At 38.9% G+C, this 27615-nt stretch overlaps 1 protein-coding gene across 7 annotated transcripts in view; it reads left to right on the top strand.

Annotated features, from left to right (window-relative positions):
- Positions 1-27615, top strand: part of WDFY3 (WD repeat and FYVE domain containing 3) — a 288188-nt gene that overhangs the window by 59344 nt on the left and 201229 nt on the right. For all 7 annotated transcript variants that reach the window (XM_074950515.1, XM_074950519.1, XM_074950513.1 and 4 more), the window contains exon 2: positions 7097-7190. The gene's annotated coding sequence lies outside the window, so the exon portion shown is untranslated. The remainder of the gene's footprint in view (positions 1-7096; positions 7191-27615) is intronic.

Genomic DNA, 27615 nt, shown 5'->3' with positions numbered 1-27615 from the left:
GAATACTGAGAAAAGAGTAAGCAAGCAATCTACAAACTATCTGCCGAAAGCTCTTTAGGGCAGTAATGGTCTCTCTATTAGATACTTGTGCAGTGTGTAGCACAACAGAGCCTAATTGGGGGTGTTAATGTAATGTAAGTAACAATGGCAACCCTGACTTAATAAAAAAAATAATCCTTCTTCAGAAAAATCACATGGAAAAGTAGTTTAAAGCTACTTCATATTTGAAAAGTGAGAAATGAAGATAAGTAGTAGGTCTGCTTAGCATTTTCTCTTATCCTTGCTTGCTTTAATTTTGTTTCTCATTTCACTAGTCCCAAATACTGTATTTAAATAGCCAGGGTGACAGACCAATACCACATAGTACTGTTGTTGTTCATTTTTCTAAGAAACACGGACAAATTCCACTTGTAACATGTTACTTCGGATTTGTTGTACCATTTATTGAGTATTTCTCTGTCCTGAGGGATGTAAGCAATATTTTTGGTGTTTTGAGGCTTTTTAAGTAAAGTGCTTAAGCCCAAGAGGTAAATCAGAGATTTAACCTGATTTATTTTTAAATTATTTTTTCCTGAAGAGTAACCTACGGGAAATAACATACAGCGTACAGAATATGAGGCCGATGTATATATTTTAAGTTACAGCATAATTTAAGTGGTGGAAATGAGCAGGGGAAAATACAATAGCAGCAAATAGCAATTATATATTACTCAATAGTTAGTCCTCTGTAAGAAGATAGCACACTATTTTGAAAAGTTGGCTGGTGGGAGAAAGTGAATGAGCAAGTTTTTAAAGGGTATATCAGAACAGAAATAGGTCTTGAGGCTGAACAACATACTTTATATGGATAAACAATTGCCAGTATAGGCTATGCCCATCACTGTGGTAGGTATGGCTCATCTCCTCAGGCTTAATACTGCATTTGCTTTCTGCTTTTGGTTTAAAGGCAGAGCTTTAACACTTTTTCTTTTTTTAAAAAAATGTAATTTCTTATTTTTATATATAGATGACAATGCAGTCTATTAGACCTAGTTTTGCAAATGTCTTGTCTTTTTTTAATAAATTGTGCTTTTATTTTTCTGTTGGGAAAATACTTCTGTTGGGAAACTAATAAATGAACTCTGCAAGGAACTATCATAGATCAAGGCTGTTCTGCTACGGAAGAAAAAGCAAGTTGAAGCAGGGTGGAAACTGTAGTGAATTGTCAGTTAGACTTTTAACAGATAGGTTCACTGTGTTAGAAACCTGATATTTTGCTTTGAAAAGATACAGCTGAAAAATCTTTGTGGCACAAGAGGAGCAAGTTATTGCAACAGGAAGCCTTACTGAAGAATGGAAACTTAGTTCTGCAAGCAATCAATTTTTTTTTCTGAAGAGGTTGATGAGATTTCACTTAACATTTTCTGATCAAAGAGTAAGTGAATTGATAAAAGTTCATCAGTGAAAACAAAATGACGGAAGTGGATACCAAAAAATGACTTTTTAATGGCATTATCAGATAGTGCTAACAGCTGTTATATTAAATATTGCATGTATGTGGTTGCACACCCACGATATGAACATGTTTGTGAATAAAAAGTTAAGAACATAAGAACAGCCATACTGGATCAGACCAGTGATCCATCTAGCCCAGTATACTGTCTCCTGACAGCAGCCAATGCCAGGTGCTTCAGAGGGAATGAACAGAACAAGCAGTCATCGAGTGATCCATCCCCTATCATCCACTCCCAGTTTTTGGCAGTCCAAGGTTTAGCGACACCCAGAGCATGGGGTTGCATCCCCGACCCTCTTGGCTAATATCCAGGGATGGACCTGTCCTCCAGGAAATTATCTAGTTCTTTTTTTGAACCCCGTTGTAGTTTGGATCTTCACAACATCCCCTGGCAACGAGTTCCACAGGGTGATGTTGTTGTGTGTGAAGAAGGACTTGCTTTTGTTTGTTTTAAACCTGCAACCTGTTAATTTTATTAGGTGATCCCTGGTTCTTGTGTTACGTGAAGCAGTAAATAACACTTACTTATTCATTTTCTCCATACCGTTCATGATTCTATAGACCTCTGTCTTATCCTGTCTCCGTTGTCTCCTTTCTAAGCTGAACAGTCCTAGTCTTTTTGATCTCTGCTCACATAGAAGCTGTTTCATACCCTTCATAATTTTGGTTGCCCTTCTTTGTACTTTTTCCAATTCTAATATATCTTTTTGAGATGGGGCAACCAAAACTGCAGAGGGTATTCAAGGTGTGGGTATACTATCAATTTATATAGTGACATTATGATATTTTCTGCCGTATTATCCATCCCTTTCCTAATGGTTTCTAACATTGTTAGCCTTTTTTGTCTGCTTCTGCCCACTGAGGAGATGTTTTCAGAAATTTATCTACTATGACTCCAAGATCTTTCTTCAGTGGTAACAGTTAATTTCGATCCCATCATTTTGTATGTATAGTTGGGATTGTTTTCCAGTATGCATTACTTAGCGTTTATCAACTTTGAATTTCATTTGCCATTTTGTTGCCTGGTCACTCAGTTTAGTGAGATCCCTTTGTAACTCTTCACAGTCAGCTTTGGATTTAACTATCTTGAGTGAATTTTGTATGTTTGCAAATTTTGCCACCTGTTTACCCCCTTTTTTTCCAGATCCTTTATGAATATGCTGAACAGCACTAGGGGACATCACTGTTTTACCTCTCTGTATTGTGAAAACTGACCAGTTATTCCTACCCTTTGTTTCCTGTTTTTTAATCAATTACTGATCCATGAGAGGATCTTTCTTCTCATTCTGTGACTGATTATTTTGCTGAAGAGCCTTTGGGGAGGGATGTTAAAGGCTTTCAGAAAGTCCAGGTACAGCTGTATCCACTGGATTACCCTTGTCTACATGTTTGTTGATCCCCTCAAAGAATTCGAATAGATTGGTGAGGCATGATTTCCCTTTACAAAAGCTGTGTTGACTCTTTCCCAACAAATTGTGTTAATCTGTGTGTCTGATAATTGTGTTTTTTACTATAGTTAACCATTTTCCAGTGTGGAAGTTAGGCTTACTGGCCTGTAATTGCCAGGATCACCTTTGGAGCCTTTTTTAAAAATTGGTGTGTCATTCCCTATCCTCCAGTCATCTAGTATAGAAGAAGCTGATTTAAAAGAGAGGTTATACATGAGAGTTAGTAGTTCTGCAATTTCACATTTGAATTCCTTCAGAACTCTTGTGTGAATACTATTTGGTCCTGGTGACTTATCTGTTTAATTTATCAACTTGTTCCAAAACCTCCTGTGTTGACACCTCAATCTGGAACTTCTCTGCAGTCTTACTGGAGTGGTCTTTAGCACTTTGGTCATCCAGTAACCCCACTGATTATTTGGCAGGCTTCCTGCATCTGATGCACTCACTATTTTTTTTTTTTTGGCTGTTTAGTCTTTTGCTAGTTGCTCTTCAGATTTTTGTAAAGTTGTTTGTTCTGTAGAAAGTGCCACTACCATGCACTGCATAAATTCCTTTAATGGAAGCAACATTAGATTTTTTGGCGTTTGTCATATTTGCTTTTTCATGAAGTTCTAGCTACTGTATATTCTTAGAAAACAGCAAGAGCTAATATCACAGGATGAGTTTGGAGTATGATTTTAAGTGTAGTTGCAATGGAAATTAGCTAGCAAAATAGTTTGAAGAGGGAATAAGAGAGTGAAATTGCTGGTAGAATGAAGGGTGATTATTGGAAATTACAGAACAGGTGAAGGGAAAACTCCATGAAGACCATTACAGGAGTAAAAACCAGGTTCAGAGTTGAAGCACAGTGTATGCATGCAAACAGGACTGCACTGGAGAGGCATTTGATAAGAATGATTCTCATCGTTGGATAAAGGAAAGAAAAAGGCCTCATTTCCTACTGAAGTTTGAGTTAAGGACATGTCCTCTGCTGTTTGAAAGAGAAGCCATCACAGTTAGATCAAAGTGTTGGAGTGCTTGCTTGGGAATGATTGGGTTTGATTAGGAAGGCAAACCCTTCCCTCTGAAAATGTGTGTGATTGTTGAAACACAGAGCTTGAGTAAAATTCCTCTGTTTCACATTACCATAACTGAATATTGTCTCCAAATTTTGTTGAAATAACTCTTCATAGGACAGTTGAATTTTGTATTTGACTTTTTAGTAAAATATTTATTAACTTGTACAGAGGAAACAATTTTTTTTTCGTTTCTTTCATTTCCTCTGACCGAAACACCAGGGTTCCCACAAACTTCAGACTGTGTGCGCGTATGAACTTACATTCTGATAACAGCTCTGACACAGGCTACAAATTTCTTTCTGCCTTTGCTGACTTACCAGCTCCACTCTTTTACAGTGACCATAGAAAGTTAAGATGATTCTGTTTCTCCAGTGCACCATGGCGAGCTGGCAGTATAGAGAGGACATTTAAAAGAGAGCACGGATGTCAGGAATCTGTGGTGTATGAGGAGAGCATGGGGTGGCGGGAGTGGGCGTTCGGCTATTGGGGATGTGAAGTGGGCAATCATAGTGAAGCTGCAGGTGTACTGTAGTTATAGGGTGAACATTTCTTATTGTTTATAATAGAACTATTTAGTTCTCTAAAATCTACATGCTGACTCAGATTGTCTTGAAATTTTCTGTGCTGTGTGTGTGTGCTGGGTACTATTAGTGGTCCCATTGGCACTTAGACCACTTGCTCAAGAAGTTCCTGAGGTACTCCCCTAAAATAAATCATGTGTTTTGGAAGAATCAGGTGATTTTGTAACTTTTTTTGCACACATTGGGGCCCAAGCTATGGCTGTAATCCTCCCTTAGCTGCTTGGGATTTATTTTGGCTAGTGCACAGTACCCACTGCCACTTTGTGTGTTTGTGTGTGTGATGTTGAAGTTATTCAGTATTAACTCGAGTACCCCAAGTTGGAGCGCCAGTAGCTTGAGCCAAAAAGAATGTTAATGTGCATGTGTAGCAAGACTCGGGTGATGTCTACAATGCCCTGCAGTTAGGATGGCGGGGGTCCTAGTTCATGTTAAGGTAGCCCTCTTCAAACAGGATTACATTAATGCGAATTTAGGAACCTTTTCGTTTGTGCCCACAATTACTGCGTGGGAGAGTTACACTGCAGCACATGGGTGCACACTGCTATTCACACTCCCGTAGTCCAAACTGTGGGTTATTGTAAGGGTCCTTCAACAACCAAAGGGTTTCCAAGTAGTCTGTCACATTAACTCAGTGTTTCAAGGAGACATGCTGTGGTCATTCAACCTGAACTACACGCATGCACTAGGATTTCGAGCCCTACCCCTGGCATCCCTCAAAGAATATGTGTTATGTATGTTCCTTGCTCTCTGTCTTCACTTTGCAGGAGCAACTTTTGAAAGTTTCGCCCTCAGACCAAAATTTCTGGTTTAATAATGATGATTGGAATGCTCTAACATCCATGTGCTGATATTGCTCAGATGGTTGAGTTAAGGTTGTGCTGCAAGGGTGCTAACTCTTCATTTCCTGGTTTTCGGAAGTTTGAGTGTTGCTGAAAATAGTTTTGGAAGGGCACAAAGCACTAGTTGGCAACCTTAACTCTGCCTTAATGAAGTTTTTGGGCATTTAATATCGGATCATAGGTCATAGCTGAGACCTGCTTCGCTGAATCTCTGATGGCTCATGGGAGTGTAGCTCCTGTCTGACAAACAATAGGCAATGGAGGCCGTGTGTAGTGCGTAGTGGCGGTGAGTAAGGTAACAGAGAGGAGGTACAATCATGACTGTAATTTGCAAGGATGAGAAGAGCACATATACAGCCAAGAAATCACTAGTGATGGTTATACTGAGGATATGTCCACTTGAGCAGTCTGTGTTCTTTTTAATGTAGTGTTTTGTTAAGAGTAGGGGTTCCATACCTACCTCTTTCAGCCCAGATTAAGAATGGTGCTACAAATTCTCTGAATTAAAACTGTGGGTTAAGCTTTTATTGATCAGTGTATCTTGTATATTTTGTAGGTTTGTTGTTTAAATGCTTCTTATTTCCTGTTTATCAGAGTTCCTGATTGTTATGCCTACAAGACAACTGTTCTGTGTAGAGTGGTGATGGTACTGGAAGTGAGAGCTCGGAGCTTTATATAGAAATTTTGTAAATTATGGATCACTTAACTCAAAAATCCCAGCAGGCTCCTGAGAGGCTCACTTTGTTAGTCACTCCCACCCTGCCTACCTACAGTGAAGAACTTTATGGTCCTGTAGAATGATATTGGGAGAGAATATCTTTATGCAGCCATTAATACTGAACTGTTGCTTTAACCAGACAAGTGACTCTGTCTGAGTGCATACAGTAATACTTAAAACTAAGTGCCTTACAAATATTGAGCTTCACAACATCCTCTGAGCTAGATAAGCTTTATTAATGCCAGAGCATTCTCAAAGCCTTAAAGGGTAATGCAGCCACTATGCTGTAATTTTTTACCTCCATGCATTCAGTTCCCTGAAAGTTTTCCTGTTTCTTTTAAGCTTTAATTGTGTGTAAAATAATAGCAAAACAAATATTTTTGAACTGTATGTTTAATTTTTTCCAATTACCTTAGTTTTGGGTGACCAATGATGTGTGTTGGCTTGTTTCCACCTGTCTCTAAAATCTTAGGAGGGAACCTGATACCCATTTTGAAGTTGGGCAAATTGAAGTCCAGAAGATAGGCAGCATTCTTAAATGTCACAAGGAATCAGTGGCCGAGTTGGAAATAGGACCCACATCTCCTGGTTCCCATTAGTCTGCTATAACTACCAGACCTCATTTACTCTGTGTAATATTCTTGCTAGTCACAGATTGCTACTGTATTAATTAAAACAGAAATTTGGGCTTGACAAGCAAGATAACTCTTTTTGCTGCTCAGGTGTTCACGGTCAATTTTATTTTCTCAGTGAGGTCTTCTTGTTCATTACATGTAGTCATAGTGAACATGTTGTTCATTAAAATTCTTGTGCAAGAGACCAAGTAAAAGACCTCTTTGGTTTGTGACCACTCAAGCAGTCCCGGCAGATGCTGCTATCAAAATGGCAAGACTCTAGTGTGGTGCTACTGGGGGTGATTTTAATACTAACCTCTTTCCATTTTATTTTTGTGTTAACTAGTGGGAGCACGGCTTTGGTCTTGAAGAAAATCCTGGGAGAGGAATGGACCATGTTCTCATGAAGTTAATACTGGTGATCCAGGAATGCTATAGAGGTCAGTGACTGGGACGGGGAAGGGAAGCTGTGTGTGTTTAAGAAGCTTTTGCTAGAATTGCTTTGGATTTGTAATTGTCACACGCAATTGTTTGACTGATTTTTGCATGCAGCCTGGAGCTCTAAGGACTTTATTTGCCTGTCAGAGAGAAGGGAAAAGTGTATCAACTTCAAACACAGAAAATCTAAAATTGGCATACCAAAACACTTAAGTAAGGTTAGGGTGCTAATTTAGTCCTACAAAAGCATTAAGAATGCATAGGTAAGGCTGCAGTTATTCACTTAACATATTACACTGCATTTAAACTTCTACATGCTCAAAGTCAGTGATCCAGGGCTGTTGGGTTAGACTCTGAAGTTCTTAATTGACAGGCAGCAATGCTAATACAATACCCTGTGCGCACATGGTATTGTTTTCTTAGCCTACCAAGTCGTACTCGTAATTTTGAAAAGAGAAGACAGAAAATGCCCATACTGTGGGAATCTTAATATTACTTTGATATATCTTCTCTTTGAGATAAGGCGCTTGTTTTTTATTTAGAATCATAGAAATGTAGGGCTGGAAGGGATCTCGACATCATCCAGTCTGTCCACTCACGCTCAGACAGTATTAAGTATACTTAAACCTTCCATGACAGGGGTTTGTTTAACCTGTACTTAAAAACTTCCAATGACAGGGAACCTCCCTAGGTAATCTATTCCATAGTTTATCCTTACAGTTAGAAAGTTTTTTTGTAATATCTAACTTAAATCTCCCTTGCTGTAAATTAAGCCCATTACTTCTTGTCATACCCTCAGGGGACATAAAGAACAATTGATAGTAGTTGTCATAAATATAAAGGGAACGGTAAACACCTTTAAATCCTTCCTGGCCAGAGGAAAAACCCTTTCACCTGTAAAGGGTTAAGAAGCTAAGATAACCTCGCTGGCACCTGACCAAAATGACCAATGAGGAGACAAGATACTTTCAAAGTTGTGGGGGGGAGAAACAAAGGGTCCTGTCTGTCTGTGTGATGCTTTTGCCAGGACCAGAGCAGGAATGCAGGTCAGAACTTCTGTAAAGCGTTAATGAGCAATCTAGTTAGATATGCGTTAGATTCTGTTTTGTTTAAATGGCTGATAAAATAAGTTGTGCTGAATGGAATGTATATTCCTGTTTTTGTCTCTTTTTGTAACTTAAGGTTTTGCCTAGAGGGATTCTCTATGTTTTGAATCTTATTACCCTGTAAGGTATTTACCATCCTGATTTTACAGAGGTGATTCTTGTATTTTCTATTGAATTAAAATTCTTCTTTTAAGATCCTGATTGCTTTTTCATTGTTCTTAAGATCCAAGGGTTTGGGTCTGTGTTCACCTATGCAAATTGGTGAGGATTTTTATCAAGCCTTCCCCAGGAAAGGGGGTGTAGGGCTTGGGGGGGATTTTCGGGGGAAAGACGTTTCCAAGTGGGCTCTTTCACTGTTCTTTGTGTAACGCTTTGGTGGTGGCAGCTTTTAACTTAAGCTGGTAAGAATAAGCTTAGGGGGGTCTTTCATGTAGGTCCCCACATCTGTGCCCTAGAGTTCAGAGTGGGGAAGGAACCTTGACAATAGTCCTCTTCATATTAACCCTTTAGAGGGTTGAAGACTCTTTTCATATTTCCCCTCAGCCTTCTCACCTCAACACTAAACATGCCCAGTTCTTTCAACCTTTCCTCATAGCTCATGTTTTCTAAGGGTATGTCTACACAGCAAAAAGAAAAACCCATGGTAGCAAGTCTGAGAGCCCAGGTCAACTGACTTGGGCTTGTGCTGCAGGTCTAAAAAGATCAGTGTAGATGCTTGGGCTGGAGCCTGGGCTCTGAAACCTGTCAAGGGGTGAGGGTCTTGGAGCTGAGCCCAAGCATCTATACTGCTATTTTTAGCTCTGTGGTGTGAGCTAAAATCAGTTAACCCAGGCTATGAGACTCACTGCCATGGGTCTTTTTGATGCTAACGTACCCTAAACCTCTTGTCTCTCTAATTTGTTCATAACTTTCATAAAGTGGGGTGCCCAAAACTGGACACTGTACTTCAGCTGAGGTCTCTCCAGTGCTGAGTAGTTAATATACCCCAGAATGTTAATATCCTGTTAATATACCCCAGAATGACATTGCCTTTTTCTCAACATCACACTGATTGATATTCAGTTTGTGATCCACTGATCCTTTTTTGCACTACTGTTGGCTAGCCAGTGACTCCCCATTTTATATTTGTATATTTGATTTTTCTTTCCTAAGTCTTGTACTTTGTATTTATCTTTACTGAATTTCATCTTGATTTCAGACCAATTCTCCAGTTTGTCATGGTCATTTTTTAAATTTTAAAGTGTTTGCAGCCCCTCCTAGGTTGGTATTATCTGCAGGTTTTATAAGTATGCTGTCTACTCCAGCATCCAAGTCATTAATGTAAAGGTCCCATTGAGTTTAGGTTCCACTGGGATTTTGTATTTAGGTCTCAGTTGCTTTGGATTCATTGTAATATTGCTAGACCTTTAATGTGGATTTTTCTTACTATTCATTTAGTCCAAGTGCAAATAGGATAGCCTACATAATGGCTTCTTTTTAAAAGCTGAATGTTTAGCTAGTGTAATTTACATTTTTGAAATACTAAAGGGGATTAAATGGATTTTTCATCTGATGGATTTTTTCTTAGCCTGTGAAGCCGAAGAGGAGCTTAAATAAGCATCTAACTCAGTAACACTTAATTTTGCTCATGTAAATTAAATAAGGCAAATCAGATTTGTTGGGAACTTGGTAAGTAAAGTAAAGGAGGTGTGCAATAATAATAAAATGTTCCTGGCAAGATAATTGAATTTTTACAGCATTTGTAAATGATGTGCTGAGAGCCACTATGGCAGCAATGTTAAAATAAATGTCACTACGTTATTGCCAGTTGGTAACCTTACTCCAGTCAATGTGTATTAAATGTTACAAATGGACCAAATTAATGTTCCTTCAGTATTAGTGTTACTGAATGTTATAGATATCAAATAGTAACTGCCAAGACTCATTGGTATCATGTGTGATACACAGATTCTTTGCAGATCAAAAGAAGAAAACCTTTTGTATCACACAGATTCTGTAGCATGCCACAGTGACACTCTTCCACCTCACAGAAAATGATGTGGCATCCTGGAAAAGACCAAACAGCAGGGAAAACCCTTATTAGCCCAAGTTTGCAGCTTTTGCAGGATTACTCTAGCACAAAAGAATTACTTCTGTTAATGGTTTAGTCTTTTTATGGTACATTCCCACCATCTTTCCTGAATTGGAAGAAAATGAACTGGACCCAGGTGATCAGAGCATGAATTTTTTATTTTAAAAAAACGAACAAAACATTTCGTGGTAGCAAATGCTTCGTTTAAGATTATGGTGTTACTTTCATTATGTGTCTTCCCCACCTCCAGCAGTGATTTGTAAGCGTAGAAAAAATTTCTGTTTGGGCAAAAGCCTTTTTTTCATTGTCTCAGCCCAAAAGGTCATTCCTTGTTTGGAGCACAAAATGATAGTTGTGTCTAAGTTACATGAGGGTGAAATAAATACTTTCTGCAGTGTTTATAAAAAGGCCAAAACTATTAAAATGAACTTTGCATATGTTGAACTTCATACTGTGACAAAGTTCCTCCTCTACCTTGATGGGTCTTGTGCTTATTGGCGGATTTGCTTGCCTCAGAGATTCATGACAGCCCTCAGTTTCACCACTTCCGTGGCTCAAATCTGCCGTTCACTCAGATAACCTCATCACTGGCCAGCATGGGGGGAAAAGAGAACAACAACCCCCACAGTCTCTGCTGATCCACCATGTAGGTCAGGGAACAGCCCAGAGACCTCCCCTCTGGTGAAACCCACAGTCTAGGTCATCTCCTCCAGTGTCTGATCAGGAGTTGGGAGGTTTGGGGGGAACCCAGGCCCACCCTCTACTCCGGGTTCCAGCCCAGGGCCCTGTGGATTGCAGCTGTCTAGAATGCCTCCTGTAATAGCTGCGTGACAGCTACAACTCCTGAGGCCTCCTCCCGACACATTCTTTATCCTCACCACCGGACCTTCCTCCTGGTATCTGATAACGCTTGTACTCCTCAGTCCTCCAGCAGCACGTCCGAGCTCCTTACGCTCCCCCCTACTAACTGATGGGAGGTCCTTTTTAAACCAGGTGTCCTGATTAGCCTGCCTCCCATAATTGATTCTAGAAAGTTCTTAATTGGCTCCCGGTGTCTTTATTAGCTTGCCTGTCTTAATTGGTTCTAGCGGGTTCCTGATTGCTCTAGGGCAGCCCCTGCTCTGGTCACTCAGGGAACAGAAAACTATTCATCCAGTGGCCAGTATATTTGCCTTCTACCAGACTCCTGTACCCCACTGGTCTGGGTCTGTCACAATACCTAGAAACTTTCTATGTAGCTAATCTCTACTGAAAGTAATCTCTTCGCTGATTTGTCAGAAGAAAACAGTAAATTAGCAACGCAATAAGAACTATTTTGCACATGTGTGAGCAACTTCTTGCTAATGTTCTGAACTGTGGTTTTAATACCTGCCTTGAAAACTCTTCATAGACAAATACTAGCATAGAAAATGTATTATTTGGTGTTGGAGACTGTATACAATATGATAAAATCCTTCAGTAGTTTGAGGAATTTGAAAATTCTGCACACTTTGATCCTTGCTTGTGCAGAATTTAAAAATCCTGTGTGACTCCTGAATTTGTTACAAGCAGAGCTTGTAATATAAGTAAAGATGTGCTAAATGCTGAAGGTACCCTTTATTTTTTTAGAAAAACAACAAAAAGTACTAGGAAATTAAACTTGAATGTAGTTTTAAGGATAATATTTTGCATTCAAGTCAGGAAATTTTGAGCCATATTAAGAACATAGCTACAGTTTTGTGAAATGTGTGTAGAATGTTTGATTCAAATTTTTCTTGAACCACTGGGGATCAGAAGAAAAGAACAGATAGCTGGAGCTTAGGCCACTCTGCCCGTTAGAGTCCCAACAGCTCTAAGGCTGGTTTCCACCTCTCTTCACGTGCTTGCAGGCACATCTCATTAGGCAGCTCTGTCTCCTTCCCTTGAGCACCTACAGCAACACTGCCTCTATCCCAAAAGACCAGAGCGGGCTGCGGTTGGTGCCTTTTTCCTCTTGCATTTCCATATGCACAGAACGGAATCTGCACCTCTTTCTAAGTGGCTGCTATTTAGTTTAAGCAAAACAAAAATAAATCCTCCATTTATAGGCTCTGCTGTGTGATTTCTTCTGTGTCTGACTGCAGACATATTTGAGGAGAAAAGTGGCTGTGTTGTGTCCCCATTCCTCGCTTGCTGTGGAGCAGCCACAGTTCCCTGATGCAGGAAACATTCCTTCCCTGTGCCATGTTTTGGACCTTACTCTTAATTCCACCTCCTGGGCAGGATCTCCTCCATCCCCTCATAGAGGAAGAGCTGACAGACTTCACACAGAGAGTCAAAGAGAGAGCTACCCATTGAGGCCTTGTGTAGACTTGAATTTGAAGTGTGATGTTAGCTAACGTGCTGACTAACATTTTAAAAGTCTAGCATAGGCAAGGCACAGTGCCTTAACACATGAAAGTGGTTGAATTTAAGTTTAGTGGGGGTTCAAGATGCCACAAGTCAGGCTTTCATCTTTGCAATGTACAACCCCAGAGCAGTTGTCAGATAATTGTGTAAGTTTGCCAAACTCCCTAAAGCCAAAGAAAAGCATTGAAAATTTGCCATGATGTTACCTTGTCTAGAATCAGAACTGCCGTTCAGGTGAGACTCCTTACGATATAACTAGATCCACATCTAGCTCGAGGGCAGGCTAATGCTTCCAGTGGTGGTCAGCAGAGCAGACAGTCCTTTATCTTTCTTTACAAAGGGAATTTCACATTTTTGGATTAGAGCTCCAGAAAGTTCAACAGTCTTCTGCAGATACGAAGGACCACTGTTCTCCTCATTATGGACTACTCAGGTGGTAGTTTCTCTTAATTCCGCAGTCAGGAAAAACAGGCATGGTTCTTAAAGAAAGATGGCTTTCAAGAAGGAATAGATGATTTTGTATCTAAGAAAACAATAGTAAGGGATCTGGATGATACTTTACTTTGTTCTCTTTTGAGCTGTTATGAATACAAGCTGGCCACTGAACTTAGGACGAGGAAGGCAGTGGTGTCGGCTGCTGCTGCTGTGTATGGACTCTATAATGTGAGATTTCCAAGAGATCAGTTGTGCAAGATGAAATCGTGCTAACTAGCTATCTTCTCATGTTTCATTGTTGGAAATGTTGAATGAAGTTCTCACAGTTGTAATTAACAAAACAAAACAAAAAAGGCAAGTATTTTGAAAGCAGACAAACATACTCTGTTTCCTCGCTGGCAAAGAATCTTCTTGGCAAATAAATTTCAGGTATGTCCTGGAGCAGGGGTTCTCAACCTTTTTCTTTGAGCCCTCTTTCCCCCACAACATGCTATTAAAAACTCAACAGCCCACCTGTGCCACAATGACTGTTTTTCTGCATATAAAAGCCAGGAGTGGCATTAGGGGGTAAGAAGCAGGGTAACTGCCCGGGGCCTCACAGGGCAGGGCCGTCCTTACCCATATGCAAAGTATGCAGCTGCGTAGGGCACCAGGAAATTTGGGGCACCAAATTTCCTAATGTCCTGCGCAGTTGCGTTCTGCTCCAGTCCTTGCTCTGGTTCTTCCCCAGGGCCTCTGCCCCGCCCCACCTCTTTCCCGCTCCTGCTTTGCTCCAGCCCCGCCCCCACTCCCCTGAGCTCTGCAGCAGGGCTGGGCCTGCACTCACCGGTGGTGGGAAGTGCAGACCTGGCCCCAGCCACGCTGCTGGTGAGTGCTGGGCGGTGGTTCCCCTCTGCCCCCCAAGCCCATCACCCCCCCAGCGGAGGCCTGGGGCTGTGCCACCGCAGAGGCCTCCCCTCTCCCTCTGCTGTAGAGTGGGCTGCGTAGGGCCTCAGAATAGCTAGGGACGGCCCTGCCACAGGGGGTGCCATAAAGCTAAGTTGCTTAGGCTTCGGCTTCAGACCCGAGTGGTGGGGCTTGGGGTCCTGGGCTTCAGCCCTGCACTGCAGAGCTTTGGCTTTCTGCCCTGCTTTGGCAGACCCCTGAAACCTCCCCACCCCCCGCCCCCGATCCCCCCCCACCCGTCCTCCTGGGGCCCTGGACTCCTGTTAGAGAACTGCTGTTCTGGAGCATGAACTGATGACATTGTCCACCTCATTGGTTCAAATGAAGGGCATAGACATGCTGTCTGCAAACATTTCTCTGTCAACTGTAGCACTCCAAGACAAGTGCTCATGCTTAATAATAGATGGACTGGCAGTGGACATTACTACAGGCAAACCTGCTTATTTAAAGACATTAGATAATCTGTTTGTCCACTTCACTGCTTTGGTGCTGCAAGCTGCTCCATTGTTCTACAGAGTAGATATCTTTTACAGGTAGTTCCTCCTGTTGCAAACCATGACAGCCTGCCTTGGAGAGTTATGATTGACTGTCTGTGTTTAAGAGAAAGGAGTTGAACAAGAGTATTCATGATATAGAGGCACCAGAGCTACTAACTACTGTACTTCAGACTATTGTTGATGGTGTAGTCATTGGCTCTACAACTGGTTAAATTTTAGGTTAGTTTTAAGTTAGATTAAAGCAGATCTTGCCAGATTCTTTTATGTAAACAAACTTTCCCACACACCATACAGTGCAATTATACAAGAGAGCAATAAGTTCACTATTTCACTTGAATGACCTCATTAAGAGCAATACATGCTAGGGCTAGTTTAATATTTTGTAACTGTATTTGTCCACTGGTGGTGTCACATCTTAGATTTCTTCTAACCTATGGATGACAGGTAGAGGTACAAAAAGAATTTCTATTAAAGCTTATATTCAAGAACCTGGTTCTGTTTCTGAAATCACTAAGACTTTCCCATGACCTATTAGGTCTGTGTCTTATATATGCTGGCACATATTTCCTGTGTGAATGGTTTTTGGAAAAATTACAAACGAAGTTGTTTACGAGCTCTTTTTGAGGGGAGACAGTGGCATCAGAGAAACTTGTGTGCAGATTATATGTCCTAGGTAACATGGATTCTCTGAATATTTGATGCCACATCTTGTTTTTCAAATATGAAAAAATCAGGGCTGCTACTGACACTTCCATATAAGGCAGGTTCAACAACCAGGCAATCTACTGGAAATAAACTCTCTGTCCTATGCTTCCCTTTGCAGAAGCAATTAAAATGGTCTAGAAGCAGTGAAGCTACCCTACAGCTTGTTCTCTTGACTCAAAAATATTTCTCGAAGAGCTGTCTTGAGGTAATCAAGTGCATGTTGCTATAGCTGCTGTAAATACTGGAACTTCCAAGTGTTGTATACTGCTGTTTGTGGAAGAGCAAAGAAACAGCGGCAGATGTCCATGCTGTTGCCCACATTTGATTTTATTGGAATTGAATTTTTTTAAACTTATATTTGCATCTCTGTACTAATAGAGGATGGTTTTAGAAGTCATCCACGGAATACATATATGACACACAGGAATGCTGGTAAGAAGCTGCTCTTCATTTCCTTTTCCCAGGTCACCTGGCATGGATCAGGATTATAAAAATTTAATACCTGTGTCCTATGATAGAGGTTGCTATCAACAGAGTCCATCTTGTAACCACCAGTACACTTTCTAAATTGTTAACATTTCCTTTAAAAATGAAAGCTTAGTATGCTGTGAGATAGGAGTGTGGACCCTACACTGAAATTGAGTTGTCCCAGCAAAGCAGAGTTCAGTTATTCTTTTCTACAATTTATGACCCACAGTTGTGCAGTTACTTGTGAATTACGCAATTCCTTGAACTCTGGTTATGAGAGACAACTTTGCGTTATGACTGTACAGTTATTTCTCAACCATACAAAATGTAAATCCATGTACTTTGGCTGAAGGCCATTATTATCCAGTCAGATTGCAGGTATATGTATAATATATGCAAGGTTATTTTTAAGTAACCGTAAATGATTATGCAAATCTATTTACCTTAGATACTATATATCCTTCTCCTCCAAGTTTCTACTGCCCTCAGAACTCCTCATCAATGTACTTATTACGGATATACCTGCCTTAGTTTCTGACCCCTTTCATCCTTCTTTGTCCCGTCTAATAACCCGCAGTATTAAATAATTATTTTTAAAAGGAATTACTCTTTGGGATAGGATAGCAATGGGGCTAAGCTTTCCTGAAGGGGAAATGAACAACAGAATCAATGAAGTGGCCGGTTTTGGTCTGGGCATATGGGTGGGGAGTTGAGAGTGGTGTTGAGTATGGGTTGTGAGGGATTAATAGAGCTAAACAGAGCATAGAGGTGAGGAAGTAAAATAATTTTGTGCTAAAAATAAGAGTCATCATCACGACTCCTATAACCGCATTGGTCGTTGGGGCACCATCATTGATGAGCAATCCACCAATTGTCTCCACCCCTGATGATTGTGTATCCGTGCTTGAGTCTCCATGAAGTCCATTCCTGTCACTCTTTTATGTTGTCAATCCATCTCTTCTTCTGTCTACCTCTTCTTCTCCTCGTCCCTTGGAGGATGTTACATGGCCGTACCACTTCAGCTTTGTTACACTGGTATCACAGGATATAGTAAACAAAAGTCTCTGGACCTTCCTTCCCATAGTTTCTCTATCTCAGATAGTTATGTTATGTAGGAAGTACCTACAAATCACATAAAACTTTCTGGAAAGAAAACTGGAGAAGGGAGTGTAGAGAGATGGGTTTAAGAATAATCTTGTCTCAAACTTGGTTGGTGCATTAACACCACTCTGGAGTCCTAGTGTGGGACATTTAAAGGTAAAATCATTTATTCATGTTCAGATTTCACTGTTCTGGTCTAGCAACTTTTTGTTTTTTTTTTAACTTGCTCCTTTGTTTCATCACACATACAATATTTTAATGAGCAAAGGTTAAATTATAAATAATAAAACTGCTTTTTCAAAAGTGCATTCTCACAAGAATGCTTAATTGCAAAATCTGAGGGGAACATAATATAAGACACAAGAATAAAACCAAGTAATTAAACAGCTAACGAAGTATTTTCTTACCTGAGAGAAATCCATTTCCAGGTGCTATCCTGAGGACCTTTGCATCCAAATGTGGCTGGACTCGCTGCTGGATGGTTTGTTTTTTTTTTAAACACTCGGAAATCATTTTTTCAAGTATTAATGCAGTAACAAGCTCCATAATGTAGTCATTCCAGGATGCATTTCTACATTTGCAGTGTAATTAACATATGTGATATACCATTATTTTTAAAATATTGTGCACTGTTGTACAAGTGAGAAGCTGAATAGTTTAGGGTTATATTTTCAGGAAAAGGCTTTGCTAACCTGGAAATTCATAATAGCAAATCTTTTTTCTAGCAAAATCCTGTGGAGTTTGTGTGTGTGTGTGTGTGAGAATTTCTTATGCAGATCTTCACTTTGAGTATGAATGTGCCCATAAGTTGGATTCAAGGCCTGCTGAAGTCAATGGAAGTCTGCCATTGACTTCGGTAGAGCCAGGATTTCAACCATGGTGCCTGCTGGGTTAAGACCACTTGAAAAGCAGTGGCTATTGGGGTAGTTTGAACACCTTTTCATGGAATGGAAAGTTTGTGTCCAAGTTTATAAAGGCAATCTCAGCCCCAAGTCCTCTTAATTTCTTTTCTATCCCTTGAACAAATACTAACGAGAAATAGGATAGGAGAAATGGGCATTGTGGAAGCAATGCAATTCAGTAAATATGATTATTGAGAAGTAACCTTTTGGGGAAATCTAAACACTTACTTGAAGTCCTCTCTTGCAGTGTGTACACAAGTTGACCTTAGCCAGCTATTTTGTACATTAAATTCATAGTGCAAATTTAAGATGAATAAACCCTTTCCTTGGCTACATCAAAAACCGAATTTGGAACACCTACACGGATTGGTTGCCTTTTTGTGTACTTACAGTAATTTTCTTAAAAAAAAAAAAAAAAAAATCCACCTTCTCCTTTGGAAGGATTTCTGGTTTTTAGGGGGTTGGGGAAAGATCTTAAACTTTATTTGTACGCCATACCTTGTAAATCTTAATTGCAGTTAATAGTTGTAATGTCTTTTTGTACTATTATAGTTTCTTAATTTTTCTGTTGTCCTACTCCTGCTTCGATTTTTTTATTATTATTATTATTTATTTATTTATTTATTTATTTATTTATTTATTTATTATTTTTTTTTAAACAAACCACTACTAATCAGTATGGCTTGGATGTTACGAAAGCAGAAAAAGAAACCCCTTGCTTGTAGCACAGATGGTTCCTCCTCCTTTCTTGTCATGTGGCTAATGAATCCTGCACTAGTGATAGATAGATCTGCTATGCCTCTCTAATCAAACCAGCCTGTGTGCTGGTACAACAGGCTCCTGGGGATCACAGTGCAAAGCTCTGAATTCGCCTGACTTGCCAGAAGGATGTTTACTTAATGAAGGGCTGGCAGTGGCTTGTAGGCACAGAATATCTATGTAATGCTTTTGCAGAGGAAATAGTCTACTGTTATTAATGTCTTAGAGAGAGAGGATTTGAAATGTAAGATGCTTGCAGAGAATTTGAAAAATCCTAGGTAGGATAAGACATAAATGAATATAGATTATTCTGTTTTTCTTTGCATGGTATTTTCCTGGAACTTGACATTTAATATTTAGTACCTGAATGGCTTTCATAAACATATATTATTTTCTGGTGGTTAGGTACATGTTTTGGATCTGTCTTGGCTATCATGCAGAACAACAAATTGAGATGAAATATATTACCGCTTATCTTTTTATGCATGTTTTTAGAAACATGGGAGGAGTTTATAAGTAAACTAGATTTTTGCACTGATGGTCACAATCCAAGGGAATTAATAACTTCAGTTTTTCACATGGATTAGCTCTAAACTACAGCTCTAAACAATTCAGTTTCCTAATAACTATAACTCGGGAACTAAAATGTGCCTCAGTGCCTTAAAGAGAAGCACAGCTGAAAAGTGAACACTTTTATGTATAGATACGTATTTTTGAATAGTCATTTCCTGTGCCTGCCTCTTGATGCTACAGACTTCAGTTTTCTTTGAATCAGTTTTCTTCGATCTCCTTCACAAATTTCTTCTATTACATCCTGCAGTGAGCCCCATAAACTTTTGTTGGATATCACAATCCTCTGTTATGGAACATAATTTCCATTTTGACTTCACTTCATTATTAAGCAGGAGAAAAAAATGGGCAATTAGACAACTAACCCAGTTGTAAAAATTGGTAGCTGTGGTAAATAGCCCATGTAACAAACTAAATTATTAAAAATAAAAAGTGAGTTAAATGGTTTCCTGATTAACCATATGATGTTTGGGGGAAGGCATTGCTATTTTCAGTATGAAAATCTTCAATTTTAATGTGTTTTGAATATTTTGCATTAAGAAGGAATCAATGATTAAGGGATGGAGTGTCAAGTTGCTCTCAATGGCCATTGTACTCTGCATTAAGGAATACTTTTCTATAGGCAATCAATATCAATATAAAAGCTGTACATCTGCTTTATCAAAAATGTTCTCATTTGTCTCTGAAACTGACAGTCTTACGGACTGAAATCTTGTGGCTAAGGTCCAGAATTCTGAATCAGAAGACCTGTGGTCTAGTTTCAGTTTTGGCCCAAACATTCTGTGGAATATACAAAAAACGTAATCTCTCGATATGGTAGTTCATCCATTTGGTATTGGAGATCATAGCACCTACCTCACAGAAGTATGTCTAAGGCTAAAATTCTTTATCTGTAAAACACTTGAAAACTGTTAGAAAGCTAAGTGGTACAAATTATTATTTTTTTCCTTAGAACGGCAGATTAGTTGCATGAACACAAGATTTCCAGCAGTGCTCTGTGAAAATGTTCTTTAATCCTAATCTAGGTGGGGCATGGTGATACAGAGATGTTCAGTTCTTGGTGTCTCTGAGATTGCCAATAAGAATATCAATTAATGCTTTTAGTAGTGGTAATTTTTGTGATGTGGATCCTGCCTGTTATGAAGAGGACTGAAACCACCAGTTCATTTCACTAGGCCAATCTCTCATGCTGTTGAAGTGTCGACACCTGTCTCCAATTGGCCAATGATGCTAACTTCCCTCACCCACTTGTTAAACAAGTCCCTTCATGCTTTCTTCCGTGCTGCCTCTCAGTAAACTAAGTCATTGCACTCCTTCAATGGCTCCTTAGAACTCTCCTTTTCTGTGATGCCTGCAAAAAAACTTTTGGAGCAGCTGGTCTTCCAACACCCCTGCTTCTCATACTGACCAATGTTGTCTCAATGTGTCCTGTGCATCACCATCTGTTTGTATCCACCTGTTGTCTCTGGTCTTCTGTGCTTTGTACGCTCCTTGGAGCAGGAACTTTTTACTCTGTGTAGTGACTCGCACAATGTGATCCTAGTCTGTGCCTGTCCTCCTCAACACTACAGTAATACAAGTAAGTAGGCCACCAGACAGCTGTCTGATGGTGACAATTTCTGGTCGCTGGAACCCTGGGCTGGATTAGTAGTAATCCTTCTGCTCTGTAGAGAGAAAAGGTTCTTGTTGCATTGCTCAACACCCATTAACTTATTTTCTCTTTCCTAAGGCTGTTAGGAAGTGGGTTGAGTATATGCTGGTGGGCTGTTCTACAGCTCAGGTAGGGACACCCAAGTCTTTTAAAGACCCTTGCCTCAGGGCACAATTTATTATTTGAAAGCAAAAGACATAAAAACACAATATAAAGTCCAGGAATGTTGGCTGTAGGCCCCAGAGGCTTCCCCTCTTCCCTTTGCTTCTACCAGCCAGGGTGGTGAAGAGAACATTCCCTTCCCCTCTGCACCTAGCTTCCTTTTCCTTATATAATCGACCTAGCCACATGATAGGCAGGGATCCCTTAAACTTTTCCAGGCTGCTGCTGTTTGTCACATTGGGTTCGAGGTAGATATATTTAAATCTTTGGGCAATCCTCTATTATGTGATTTTTTTTTTTTTTAAATTTACAATTCAATTTAATTTTTAATTTAATTTACCCATTTGTAGATTGTGCCAAGCCAATGCACCTGAGCCAAGATGGTGAACCATGGTGGCTTGCAATAGTTGTATTTTAGGAATTTTGAAGCAAGAAGGAATAAACCCCGTGAGCAATTTATTCATTCCCTAGAAGTTTAATGGGCTGTGGATTATTGTAAACATTCTGGGCTCCAGCCTGTCTAGAAAAGATGTTTAAAGACACACTATTAAATACCATGGTATATATTGATAAGGTTCTTCAAGCTACTTAGAGATGCTTCAAAATGCTACGGGGCCCCTGAGGTGTGGTGATATTAGGCAATTTTTTCTTTTTGTTGTATACATGCCTTGGAAAGTTGGCATAGCTAAACAAGCTGATGACTGAAAACGATTAGTATTTTATAATGTAAGTTCAGCTACTTTTCCATCTTTAAATTGCTCTGCATTATTATTTTTCATTAAATTTAGGGGGAATCTGAATTTGCAACATCTTAAAAAGGGCTTAGCCTCTGAACCAGCCACCATGGTTCACCATGTTGGCTCGGTTGTCTTGTTGTGGCTTGGCACTATCTAAAAATTCCTTTATGCCCAGGGATTTAATTTCATTTTTATCTTGCATTTTCCATCCCCGTTGTTCTTTCTGATAGAAAAAGCTACAGAATTGTAGTAGCAAGTGGAAATTTATTACTGTGGCCAGACATGGCAGTAGAATTTTTATCTTTTGTTCTTTTCATTGCAGTTAGTATGACTTTTCCCTCGGATATTACTACATAAATTTTGACCAATGGCAGACATGATTTGAAACTGAGGAGTGTGCACTTCTTGGTGGGGGCGTGCGGGTATTTAAACTGCTGTTGCTATCCTAGGAAAAGCTCAGATATATAGGAGAAAATGGTTTTGAAGAAAAGTGTTTGTGTTGGAGAAAAGGAGGAAAATGGAGTTCTGTAATCCTGTGCTCAGTTTAAAGATCTGCTTGCTTTTTCAGCAGACATACTGAAAATAGCTGAAAAGAAAATATATTTTGGATATTGTACATACAGTTTGATGCAAACCACAGTTAATTTTATCTCAACACTGGTGAAGAGTTATGTTATCTTCAGAGTTCACATATTTTTCCTCTGATTGCTTACTTTGGTAGACCACAGCATAAATTCCAGTCTTTAGTAGAAGTCTTGTTTTTTCATGCTATCAGAATAATTTCTGGTTAAGTCCTGTTATTTCTCGATTACTGCTGATGTAAAAACTCCCTGTGAAAGCTTTATTTTCTATTGCTTTATCATTATCGGTATGGTAACCAAACTATTTATCCATTTTGGTCCTAGTGAGTTTTCCTGTCCTGCTTTGATTTTTCTAATGAAAAATGTCTTCCAGGAATTGTTAGCAGCTCTTCCCGTGTTGAGTACCAATGATTTAGAGTCAGTGCAATGCTGTTTGGGTTGGCAAAATAAACTGTAATCTAAGATAGCCTTCTGTTTGTCCTGTTTAATGCAAATTAGCTGATTCAAGCTTGCTTTCTATGAATGCAAAAACAAATGCCAAATGTTTACTAAGTTAGACGGAAATATTTCTATCCTACTTTTGTAATTGTGAAAGCTTCCACTGCTTGTGTAAGAAATGTTTTGGGGTCATAGTAACCTGAATACTTACTGAGATCCAAAGGAACACTTGCAGTATTATGTCTTGTGACCTGTTCACTTCCATAAATGAACAAAAATAAGTCGGTATTTTCAGGCCTTTGTCCTTTTCATAAATAATTTGGATTTCTTTGTTATGAAAACAATAACTAGAATAAATTGTTAATTTAACAGGTTAAATTTTTGTTTTCACATGCTTTTTAAAGCATAACGTTCACTTTAGTATATTAGTGTATAAGCAATAATGACATCAGTTTAGTCTTCTATTTAAAGAGAATTTGCTCAGGTGCAAATGCATTATGTTCCTAACAAGGCCTTTGAGCATATATTTAAAACCAGACATTTCTTTCAGTCCCTCTGCTTTGCTATAATGTGTGTCTGAATGATGGATTTTAATACTCGTCTGGTAATTTGGAGTTGTTGTGCAGTGTCTTACCATCTGATTTCTTGTGAATGCTGACCATTAACCCAATAGTAGTCAGTAAATTGATGTTGCAGATTAATACTAATTTGGTAAACTTACTTTAACAGATGTAACATGGTTTGACATTGTGCTAATTATAGTTCTAAACTGGGTGCACTGGAAATCAAAGATTTTGCTTTTTAAATCAATACTTTTAATTTTTTCTGGTTTAATTGTTTTATAATGACAAAAAAAGGTGATTCCAAGAAAAACTTTGACAGCAAAAACAGTGTCTATTTTTATCTTCATTATTTGTCTCTCTGGGCCTCTTGTCTGTGGGGGAGTGTCCTTACCTATATGATGAACTCCATTCCGTAACACTTCAACTCCGTATGGTGTTTACTCAATGATTAAGATGTAAAATTTAAAATTAAATTTGTTAACAGGCTACAGATATCATGCAAAATTCTATTTTTCTTCATCTCTGAGAATTCAGTGTTCTTGTACTTTCCCCAGAAAGATTTGTTTGACAGAAATTATGCACCAACTTTTTGGTACAACAGAATTAGTTTTTTTGCTTATTGGCAGACTCACTAGAAATAACAGCTTGAGTCATAGAGTCTGAAGTATCCCAGCCAAACATCAGGAGTGAGGTAATTGACGTGTTTCTGGGAATCTTGACCTGGTGCAGCCCTGTAGATGAACAGAAGGCTATATTTACCAGTGCTGTGAAGCTGATGCCTTTCACGACTGCTAAATCCACACGCAAATTTTTGTAGGTTAAATTTATGATGTGTAAAATAGCTCATTAAATAATTGGCATGAAATGTCACACGTGGAGCTGTCTAAAACTTTCCAGTTATGCAGATTTGAGGTAGGTTTATTGTTGGACCATGTTACTTTCCTTGAACCATGTGCAGATGGTCAGTATATAAGGCCTTACTTAGGAGTCATAAATGAAGCTTCCCACATCTTTCATGCTTCCTGTCATAATTTGATTATTCTTTTCTGGACCTGATTTATTACAAAAGCTGTTTGGCCTCAATAGTGAGGAAGCAGTTTATGATGCTTTCTTGACCTTGGGTAAAAGCCATTTTTAAATGAATGACTAATCTCGTGGTTCTCAGTCTATTTACTGTTCTGGGCTGCATAGCAGTGCTCTGTTGAGTTTTTATAAACATAAAATTATCCTTTGTGTTGGAAAGGGGTGCAGTGGTAGGAGAGGAAAGGTGAATACATAATTTATTTTAGTGTAAGTAAATATGAAGGAAGAAATGTGGAAAAACGAATGCATGTAGTCCATAAGAACATAAGAATGGCAATACTGGGTCAAATTAGTCTGTCTCGCTAAGTATCCTGTCTTCTGACAGTGGAGGGTGCCAGATGTTTCAGAGAGCATGAACAGAACAAGGTAATTATTAAGTGATCCATCCCAGGTCATCTAGTCCCAGCTTCTGGCAGTCTGAGGTTTAGGGGTACCCAGAATGTGGGGTTGCATCCCTGACCATCTTGGTTAATAGTTGTCAAGGTTCCTTCCCCACTCTGAACTCTAGGATACAGATGTGGGGACCTGCATGAAAACCCCCCTAAGCTTATTTTTACCATCTTAGGTTAAAACTTCCCCAAGGTACAAACTATTTTACCTTTTGCCCTTGGACTTTATTGCTGCCACCACCAAACGTCTAAAATATATAACAGGGAAAGAGCCCGCTTGGAAACGTTTCATCTTAGCTCATCTTAACTAATTAGCCTCTCACAGTTTGTATGGTAACTTCCTGTGTGTGTGTGTGTGTGTGTGTGTGTGTATATATATATACACACACACAGAGAGAGATAGATAGATAGATTTCTTACTGTTCCATTCTATGTATCCGATGAAGTGGGCTGTAGCCCACGAAAGCTTATGGTCTAATAAATTTGTTAGTCTCTAAGGTGCCACAAGTACTCTTGTTCTTTATATCCACAGTGATTCCAAGATCTCTTTAAGTGGTAAAAGCTAAATTAGACTGCACTTTTTTGTATGGATAGTTGGGATTATGTTCTCCAATGTGCATTTCTTTGCATTTACCAACATTGAAATTCACCTGCCATTTTGTTGCGTGGTCACTCAGTTTAATGAGATCCTTTTATAACTCTTCACTCAACTTTGGACTTAATTATTTTGAGTGATTTTTTTTTTTTTTTTTTAATTTTGAGTGATTTAAATCACTAGTCAGGAAGACTCAGTTTAATCATGGATTTCTACATAACAGTGCATTCTTGATGGTGGTTATAACCTTAATACATATTCTTCACAACTCGGAGATAGATGTAAGTTTCATTTTTAGAAGGTACACACTATACATTTTTAAGTGATTTATTTTGAAAACTTTTCAGATTAGTTTTACAGCTATATCAGAAAATGAATGATTGTTTAGATATTTCAAATACCAAAGGTAATTGAAGCAGATATTTATTAAGTCATTGGGAAGTGACCTATCTCCAATTCAACAGGTTAATCGTTAATATTTGGAGGATTTTCTTGCCATGCTGTATTAGGAGGAGAACATCAACAGACAGATATTTAAATTGTTTTATTTAACTAAAACGACGTTATGTATTCTGGATTTTTTTCTTCAACAGCAAACATATAATATTTTAACAAAACAAGCATATGAATTTTTGAGTTTAATTAAACGTTCACTTTTTTTAAAATCAGGTTTGTTTTTGTCATTGTTTTTAACTAAAAGAGTTAAATGAAATTTAAAAAAAACAAACAAAAATTAAATTGACTCTGTCAGCCAGGTCAACATGAGAAACTTAAAATATTGGCTTCTGCAGCTAAATCAGTCGTCTTCACCTTCATTTTCCTGTTTGTTCATAATCTGGAAAAGAAAAAACAAGCTTTCCTGCTTTTTCAGGTCCCAAACGATTTCTCAATTTGGAAAGAATTAGTCCAAAGGAAGAAAATATTCTTTCTACACCAGCAGAAGAAGCTACTGCTGTTAAAAGTGAGATTATCACTTCAACAGTCTCTGAATCCAAGTGCTTAAGTGACTTTCTTTAAAACATCATCAGCAAACATATATTTCTTGACTGGTTCACCCTTAGCTCTGAAGTTCATTATAGTGGCATTATGGAGGGATGATTGCTGGATGTCCATGTCATAGCCAGCTCTTCTTCAGCAGTTAAGGTTTGACCCTGGCACCGAGTATTAAGAATATTGGCAAGAAAACGAGCTGGAGATACTGCTTGTCCTATCGTTTTTTTAATGCTTGTAATGTAACTCGGTCAGTGAATATTTCTGTTTTTAAGATCTCGTGCAGTTCCTTCCAAATTTCAACAGCGTCAGCAATAAAACAGCTATTTCCCTGCATTGTGTTCAGGGTTACAGAAATAGGCTTTGGGGTACTCAGCATGTGTTCAATGTTTCTCTTAAGCCTAATGATGAGAACTTTGGCTGTGACAGGGCCATCTGTTTTTTCACAATTTTGTTCACAAACTGTCATCAAATTAGGCCAGTTCTTGATATAGTGCTCAAAATAGTTCACTACTGAGTTCCATAGCACGTTTTGTGGGAGAGTTAGCTTGGTTCCTCCCACTTTTTTTCAGAGCAGCTGCTGCAAAGTGGTTGTTACGGAAGTATGTGCAATTTCAACATTAGCCTTTATTTCTGGAACACTGAAGTCTTTGGCTAGGAGGTGCATCAAATGAGCCCTGCAACCAAATGTTGTTAGCTTGGGACTCTTTCTAAATATTTTCTTCTCATCTTGGATACATTTGCAGCATTGTCTGTGACTAAGGTGCTTACTAGACATTTGAATTTTTTTCCACAGTTTGTTATAGCTTTTACTGCTACTTCTTGTAAGTATTCTGCTGTGTGTGCATTTCCAGATGTATCAATTGTTTCTGTAAGGGAATGTCTTCCTTTCTTCTGTTGTCACACAAGCACATACAAAAGGATCATTGTGGACATTGCTCCACCCATCAAGACTCAGGTTAACAATTTCAACCTCTAGACCTTTTGCACACTGCTCAATTTTTTCTTTCGTACACTTAATCCCGCAATTTGCCTGCGACATCTGCTCTCTTGGGTGGACTGTATCCTGGTCTTAATGACTGAACCATGTTAATGAAGTGTGGGTTCTCAATCATACTGATAGAAGAGTTTGTTGCATAAACAAACAGGGCAATTTCTTCATCAATTACCTCTTTTTGTAACCTGCTGATTCTTATCACAGATTTATCTATGGTGGTTTCTGGATGATGGAGATTTTTTTTTTCTTTTTGCTACAGGTGATATAATGTGGTTATGTGACATACATGATGTGACTGAAACACTATCATTGGCA

Source organism: Natator depressus, chromosome 4, assembly GCF_965152275.1.
Source record: "Natator depressus isolate rNatDep1 chromosome 4, rNatDep2.hap1, whole genome shotgun sequence".
Taxonomy (NCBI): domain Eukaryota; kingdom Metazoa; phylum Chordata; order Testudines; family Cheloniidae; genus Natator; species Natator depressus.
The sequence above is the reverse complement of the archived record's forward strand: the minus strand, read 5'-3'. Positions and strand labels throughout refer to the sequence as shown.